Source organism: Solanum stenotomum, chromosome 10 (assembly GCF_019186545.1).
Source record: "Solanum stenotomum isolate F172 chromosome 10, ASM1918654v1, whole genome shotgun sequence".
NCBI lineage: Eukaryota > Viridiplantae > Streptophyta > Magnoliopsida > Solanales > Solanaceae > Solanum > Solanum stenotomum.
This window is the reverse complement of record NC_064291.1, coordinates 33,627,022-33,635,515: the sequence shown is the minus strand read 5'-3', so window position 1 is coordinate 33,635,515 and position 8,494 is coordinate 33,627,022.

Genomic DNA, 8,494 nt, shown 5'->3' with positions numbered 1-8,494 from the left:
ATTAATTGTTCTTTTTAAAGTGAGCCAAAGAATGTATTATCTCTTTTCATGTGATTTCTACGTGGGATCATATTCTTCTTGAAAGAAATAGTTCTTGGGTTATTTACGTGAGTCAATTCATAATATGTATAACGGAAAAGGATTAAAAATATTTTTAAATTATGTGAAATTAAATAAAAATGTCTTCCCCATTAATAGTTTGATACAAAATACGTCTTATATTAATATTATGTTCCAAAATATCCTTATTATTATACAATGTTACTTCCTTAATACTATATTGTTTCTTTTTCTTTTTAAACACATATATGTGTATAAATAAAAGATCATAGTAGATCATCATTAATTTTCATTTAGATAATGATAAACATATGCTAATATAATTCTTGGTTTTAAAGTTAAGATGCAACAATCTTAATGTCATAAAACAGTAAGATTACATTGCTTCATATCACTAAATATCTTTAAAATATTATCAATGAAGTTATTATTAGTCCTTTTTGGTATTAACTTTAAAATCAAGAAATGTATAACTGTAACGACCTATTTCCGTCGTTATAGAAAAGCCAATGGGGAAAAATTTTGGACCGAAAAACTTTTCGTAGTAACTTAGAATTTCCCAACCTAGTCCAGATTTGGACGAAATCAGAGTCAGTAAGGTCTAGAAAAATCTGGTAACAATTGGGTGATCTAATTATAATTCTGATCACATGAGTAGATAGCAAAGACGTTAAGGAACCCGTATGACTTTACGGAATTGAATTCGGGTGAATAAAACTTTCGGAATTGATCTTAACGTGAACGGGTATTTTCTGAGTGTCATGGGATGAAGGTGTGTTGTGAAATGGGGGTTTGAGAATTCTTTAATTAGCTCTCTGTTCCGTGTCCGCCGCTATGGCGGGATTTGTGCCGCCAGGGCGGGGCCGTTGTAGCGGGGTGAGGACCGTTGTGGCGGAACAAACGCAACTTAAGTCGGAAATAAACCCCAAAAACATTTTATTCTGCACTTTTCGACTTTGAGAGCTAATTAAGGGACGACCCCAGATGTTTTCTTGACAGTTTTCCACCATTCTTGAGGCTAAATGTAAGGTTTTCACTCTCCGAATCCGTTTTTCGATCCGTAGAACTTAGTTTCTTGGGTGATTATTGTTGGGGAAGGGTTTTGAAACTGTTTGGATGGTGGGGAAATGTAACGACTCGGAAAATGATAGAGTGAAACTAGAGCCTCACATGTGAGTTTGGAGTCGAGAACTTAATGAAATGATTATATTTGAATTTGACCCAAAAAGTTCTTAAAAATGTGCTTCGGAAGTTACCGGAAACTTGTTTAGCTGTATATTAAAAGATCCGTTTCGTTTTTCGAAAATCCGACTTCATATTCTTGTTTAGGGGGTCAAATTGAGTGGGAAATGGGTCTAACCCAAATTTTAGAGCAACCGTATCAAAATCCGAAATTTCCAAGTGAAGCCTTTTTCGAGGGTCTACTTTGGAGGGTCATATCTCCTAGCACACAAATTATTTGGGTGGCCAATAATATATCCATGGAAAGCCCTTTGAGTTAGCTACCTAACTCACTTCGTTTCACCTCATTCGGAGTTCGGACGAAGAAGTTATGCCCATTTTCGTAAAATCTGTCCGGCAGAAAAAGGCAAATTCCAGTAGCTGATTTTACTGTTCATTTACTGTTCACCCGCCTGAAATTTTTTCTAAGTGTTGGACCATTTTTTTCAAAGGACTTATATTATTTCCTATATACCATTAGTTCATTCCCATCCCTAAAAACATTTCCCTCTCTACAATCCTCCATTTAAGAAGAAGAAGAAGTGGGAGCTAGGGCTTTGGATTCAAGGCTTTCTTCATCAAATTTCGTGGGAGATCATAGCAAAGGTATGGTGGTCTTGATCCTTGTCTAATTTTCCATTCAAGGAGCCAAATCCAAAGTTATTTCAAAGTATGAAAAATCTAGGTTTTCACTCAATCTCATGGGTTCTTCCACCAAATGGTTTTAAAAGGTTTCTAATGGCACTTTATGGTTATATTGTTGTTGTATTGACGATTTAAGATGAAAATACTCCATGAACCCATGATTTCTCTCTATTCCTAGTTTATGCCTTTATGAAGTGGGTTGCTAGATAATGAATGTATATGAATCAAACTTGTTTAAAGGTCTTTAGATTGTTGAAGTATGTCATTACCCATGCTTATTTTATGGTGTATTGTTGGTGTATTGGTATGTGAGGCTTATGGCCTTAAAGGCATAGTATGAGAAATTGGAGTGTTATCATGACATTATACGAATGAGAATTCAATGAAGATAATGTGATCATGTTATGAATGTAAAGGTGTTGTTGTAGGTTGTTCACTGGTTTGGTTGCATAATTACTACCCTATTTTCCATGCTCTTTGATTCCATTACATGCCTTCAAGGTGTTTGACAAAATGTCCAACTATGGAGAATTGATGAATCGATGCTTTAAAGTTTGAGTTATGAGATGTATGGAAATCCAGAGATGTGTTGATGACACTCATGAATGTTGATGATATAATATGAAGGATTCTTCAATATAAAGTATACCTTGAATTGGTAGGGCTTATGCATCATTTTCTTGTATAAATGATTATATTGTTGATTGTTGAATCCTTGGATCGGTAGGCTTATGGCACCCTTCCACACATGCTTATAATGAACCTTGGATCGGTAGGCTAATGGCACCCTTCCATTAATGATAAGTAATGAACCTTGGATTCGGTAGGCCTATGGCACCTTTCCATAAAGGTTAATGATGAGACTTGAATCGGTAGGCCCATGGCACCCTTTCAAGAGGAGTTAATGAGCTTTCCTAAATGTACCTTGAATCGGTAGGCTTATGGCACCCTTTCATGTGTTAAATAATGTACCTTGAATCGGTAGGCTTATGGCACCCTTTCATGTGTGATGATGTCAAAGTAATGAACTATTCTATGGGAATGTAGGCTAAGCACCGAGCGGATTTGGTTAGATGGAAACTCCCCCGACAGTTAGGCATGAGTTTCAATGATCGTCTACCTTATCCCATAAACTATGTGCCCGCATAGGAAGCTAGTGGATCCATTAAGCTATATATACCGGTCTTCCTTAGGCAAGTAGACCACCTCTTTTCGGTGTGGGGACTCATGACACCGGATTCCATGACAAGCTCTCATGGTCTATGTCGGTTAAACGCTTACTTCCCATCATGTGAGATTTCATTATGGTTTCTTGACAGGTTCTACAAAGTGTAGGTAGTAGTATGGGATGCTACCTATACATTGCACGAGTAGGCTTGGAGAGGGTCATAGTGAGTTTCTCTAAATCCTAATGACTGTGACATGAATGTACCCTAAATGAGGTTATTAAAGAATGTTGGCTCTTAAATGCTTAATATGTTATGCATGTTATACTTGGGTTATATTACGAGTTATTTTCCCTTGTCATGTCTTAATTAATGATATACCTCTTATGTATGAATATTGTGCAAAGGTGAAAGAAAGGAATGATAAGTTACTTTAAGTGACCTAAATGTGGTGCCTTAGTATGGATGGTGGTATGGGACGTCATCCATACATTGCACGAGGTATAGCATAAGGGTTTCTTGAGGTGAAGGTCCAAGGTAAAGGTTTTCATGTTGATATTGTTTAAAGGTGATATTATGACTTACTTGATGTTATGCTTGTCTTGTATGTCTTTTATGCTATTGTTCATGATATTTCAAAAAGGTGGCATAATGCATGGTTTCTAACTAAAATGTCCCTTTTTAAGCATGTTTTGCATGGTCATCATACTTAGTACATTTTGTGTACTAACCCATATTCTTCATATTTTTACTATAAGTGTAGGTTCCGGCAAGTGATCCCTCCTAGCTAGTTTGAAGTGTTGGATTGCTTTCCTCCAAGACTTGGTATGTCCTCATGGATTCGAGGACAAGACTTTTAAGTTCTTTTGTTCATGTAATAGACTTCTTTTGATTGTAAAGGGCCGTGTCCCTACTTATGTTTTGCGACTGTGTCTAAGATGGCCATGTGAGACTTAGACTTCCGCTGTGTGTTTTTAAAGTTGTTTTAAGAAGTTTAAATGTGTGGATGTAAATAATTTTTTTTTTATTATTCCGCACTATTTTCATTATTGAATGCAATGAATGACTATGTGGCTTGTATAAGACCCCTTCGGGGTCGAGTAAGCCTTGTTACGACTTGGGGGTGCTCCCGGGTCGTGACAGGAAAAGCTCTAATTTGGATATTGGGATCATGGGGCTGATCTAGGGTTGATAGTGTTGATTTTAATCTGGGTAATTAGACATCATTTATTGATTCTCGTGTTATATTTATTGTTTGTAGACCAAGAACAAGCGATAAGAATCTGGAAAGGGAAGAATCAAGTTTCTTAGGGGATTCAAGCTTTGTTCGAGGTAGGTGATGGTTGTGATTTCATGTCGTGTGATAGGTATTTGTAATTACTTCATTATGATACATGTATGTATGTGAATGTTGCATTATTGATCACACTAATCGTAAATGAGGATGATTGAATAATTGTATGCCATGAATCATGACTTGATTGTATGATTATGAGAATGTACATTGTGATTGTGATTATGGCTTGTTGAATGGATCGGGTGTTGCGTTCCGACACACTAATTGGGATAGATTATCACGTACCAGCATAAACATGGAACGGGTGTCACGATCCGACACACTAACTTGGAACGGGTACCACGTACCGATACACTAACTGTTTAGGTGTGGGTTCCATGAGAAGACTATTGACTTGACAACATAACTGTCTATCTTGAGAATTGTGAAATTGTACGTTATTCGTAATGATACTGATATCGTATATGTTCCGTAAATGCGTGTTATTATTAAGTTGTAATGGTTTATGTATGTTGCACTTAGTGGGATAGCCGTGTGATCCTACCAGTACACTGTAGTTGTGTATTGATACTGCACTTGCTCTTTTTTTGTTGAGTACAGGGCATCTCCAAGCAGCTATTGACAGACCTCACTTAGAAGATCAGTGATCAATCGAATTCAAGGGTGAGCTAGTTCTTTCGGACTACCATGAATTCTCTTTTCGTTTATGTCCACATCTTCGGACTTAGACTAATACTTTAGATTTTCTTATGTGTAGTTGGGTTGTACCCATTTTCTTAGACTTGTTGAATTTTAGATGTTTTGGTACATTGACTTTCAGGTTCTAGGTAGTATTTCCGCATTTGTTTTGTTAGACTTTTGTTGGAGTTTATGGGAACTCCCTATTTTCCTCTTCTTAGACATTTAACCCCGCTTCCGTATCTTTAAATGTCTTAGTTTTTCGTTAAGTTGCATAGCTTGGGTTGTAATTATAGTGGTTCTCCCACCGGAGGGTTAGTGTGGGTGTCAATCACGATGGTCTGCGTCGTGAAAATAACAAATATTTATTCTACTCCAATTTGAAATATATTCAGAAATAAAAATACTTTATATTTTATTAAGAATTTTTTAAATTATTGTCTAAATAAAAATTAATGATTCAGTTACTATAATCATAGACGTATGACCTATATTATTGGCTTAAAAAGTATATGCGATAATTTTATTTTATTTTATTAATAAACGGATATTAAGTACAAGAAAGATTTTTTCCCACATTTATATCGGTTAAAGTAATTTTAAAAGAATTTTTTTTTTCTTCAAAAGCAATATTTATTAGGAAAATCATATTAGAAAAGGGACCCTTTTTACCCATAATAATACGAATTTTTTTAGATTAAAGTATTGATGAGATGAGCATTTTTTTAACTATACTATTAATAAAGAATTTTTTTCGTTCAATTTCACATAAATTAATGACATTTTAAACCCTTTTCCATGATGTGTGTATATATATATATATATATATAAGAGATCTGAAGCAGGCACGTCTCTGTCGATGTGCCTGCTTCAGCGTGTTTCGAAAAAAATAATTAAAAATAAAAAATAAAAAAAAAATTTAAATAAAAAAAATATATATATATATATATAAGAGACAGTTCTGCTGAAGCAGGCACGTCTCCGTCGATGTGCCTGCTTCAGCGTGTTTCGAAAAAAATAATTAAAAAAATAATTTTTTTTGTTCTACTTTAATTTAATAAGTGTACTCCCTCCATTCCATATTAATTGAATTTTTTAGGTCTTTCACACCCTTTAAGAAAAGTAGATTAAGACATAAATTGAACATAGTTTTCCATTTTTACCCTTATTAATTATTGTCAAATTTATTGAAGTCATCACATTGAGAATCCAAATGAAGGGTAAAATTGAAAGAATAATTTAAAAATAGTCTTGAAGATTGAACAATTAAGTTAATTTGAAAAATGGAAAATGCCTCAAAAATTCAATTAATATGCAATGGAGAGAGTATAATTTTTTCCAAAAAAAATTTAAAAATTTATTTGTTTTATTCTACTTTCCAAAATATTTTAAAAATTCATTATTTTTGTTTAACTTTAATTTAATTAGTGTATAATTTTTTTCGAAATTATGGAATCCATTTTAGATATGACTTTTAGTTTCATATTCAAGACTTCACGCTGAAGTAGACACGTTTCCATCGACGTTCCTGCTTCAGCGTGTTTCGGAAAAAAATTAAAAAAATATTTCTTTTGTTCTACTTTAATTTAGTTAGTGTATACTTTTTCTGAAATTATAGAGCCCGCTTTAGTTATGACTTTTAGTTTTAAATTCATATTTCTATAGTTATTGCTTTATTATTTTGAATTTCGATAATATTTGTTTATATCTTGTAACTACTTTGAGTAAAAAATCAATAATTGATGAAGAAAAATGCTTTAAGTATGGACATCTTAATGGATCTCTTCACATTAAATTTGCGCAAACAAAAGTAATTAACAACTTAAATATCTAAAAATCATATTAAAATTTAATCACCTTTCTAAATTTTACTTATATCACATAAATTAAAATAAGAAAATACTAAAATATTGAACCCGTGCAACGCACATGCACCTATGTCTAGTCTAGTATTATACTATATATAATAAGTGGGAATATCTACTATTTAACACATGACAAGTGTTCATTTGGGCCCATTTATTATTTATATGTTTTCAATTTTCAATATATGTTGTCTATCTTATTCTTTTTTTCAACCTTTTATTTTAAACTTCTTGAAATTTAATTACCTATTTATTACTCTCTCTATACACTTTTAATTGTTATGATTTCCTTTTTAGAGTTAAACTATAAGAATTTTAACTAATATTTTACAATGTTACAATGTGTTGCAAAAAATTACAATTTATAGTACTTTTTGTATAGATTTTGCAGATTTAATTTTTTTGTTTCAAATATCAAATTAATACAATCTAATTTAACTTTGAAAATTATTATATTACTACTATTAATAAGAGTGAATGTGAGGAGCTTCCCGTTTAAGGGAATTGACAAAAAAATCTCAGATGTTACTTTTGTAATTTCACATGAAAAATGTAATTCAATTGGTTAGTTAAAGGAGTAGTGCAACTGCATTTCATTTTTTGTATCTATTGGACTAATTTGTCCCCTTAAAACTACAAATAATTCGCACAACTTTCTGAAAACATAAGCCCCACTTATTACTACTTAGTTGTATTGCTTTGGTGACTGATATCAATTATTCTCTCTCTAATAATATTTCTCCAGTATTGACTTTATACATTTTTTAAGAAATTATAAATAAAAAAGTAATATTACTATATCATTCTTTAAATATAATAAATATAATAAATATAATGTATTAAAAAATATAATTGAAAAATGACTATAATTAATAATAAGGGGTAAACTATCCATTGACTTCATAAAGTAGACAAGTATTGTAGGACATTCCAAAATAGTATAATAGACAATAATTATTGAACGGATGGAGTAGGATTAAGTCTTTCTTTCAGTACTTTTCTCACATTAATTAATTTCTCTCAGCATTCAATTAGTGAATCTTTAGTAGAATTAATTAGAATACTTTTTACTTAATAATACCCACAATAAGCAATAAGAGGAAGTTTTCGTTGGTCTGTTCCTTTAAGGGTATGTTGCTAAACCATCAACACTAAAAGGTAGCTCTACTGATAATTGTGAAGAAAGCATATTAATGGATTAAAAATCAAACCCTAAAATATTATAAAGATATCTATAAAATTTGGTTGAAGCTCAAAATCTATGAATGTCATATAAATTAGGATAGAGGAAATAACATATATTATTTGAAATAACATGAAACCTACTACAAATCACACAATAATTAGCAACTTCAAAATTTAAAGGACATACAAAAAATTTGATCAACTCTCAAATTCTACTAATGTCACATAGTTTGGGATAGAAAACGTAACATATACGTAAAATGTACTATAACTTATAATAATTAAATAACTTCAAAATCTAAAAGACATATACAAAATTTGCTTGACTTTCGAAATTCTATCAACGACACATAAATTGAGACAAAAAGAATAGTGAA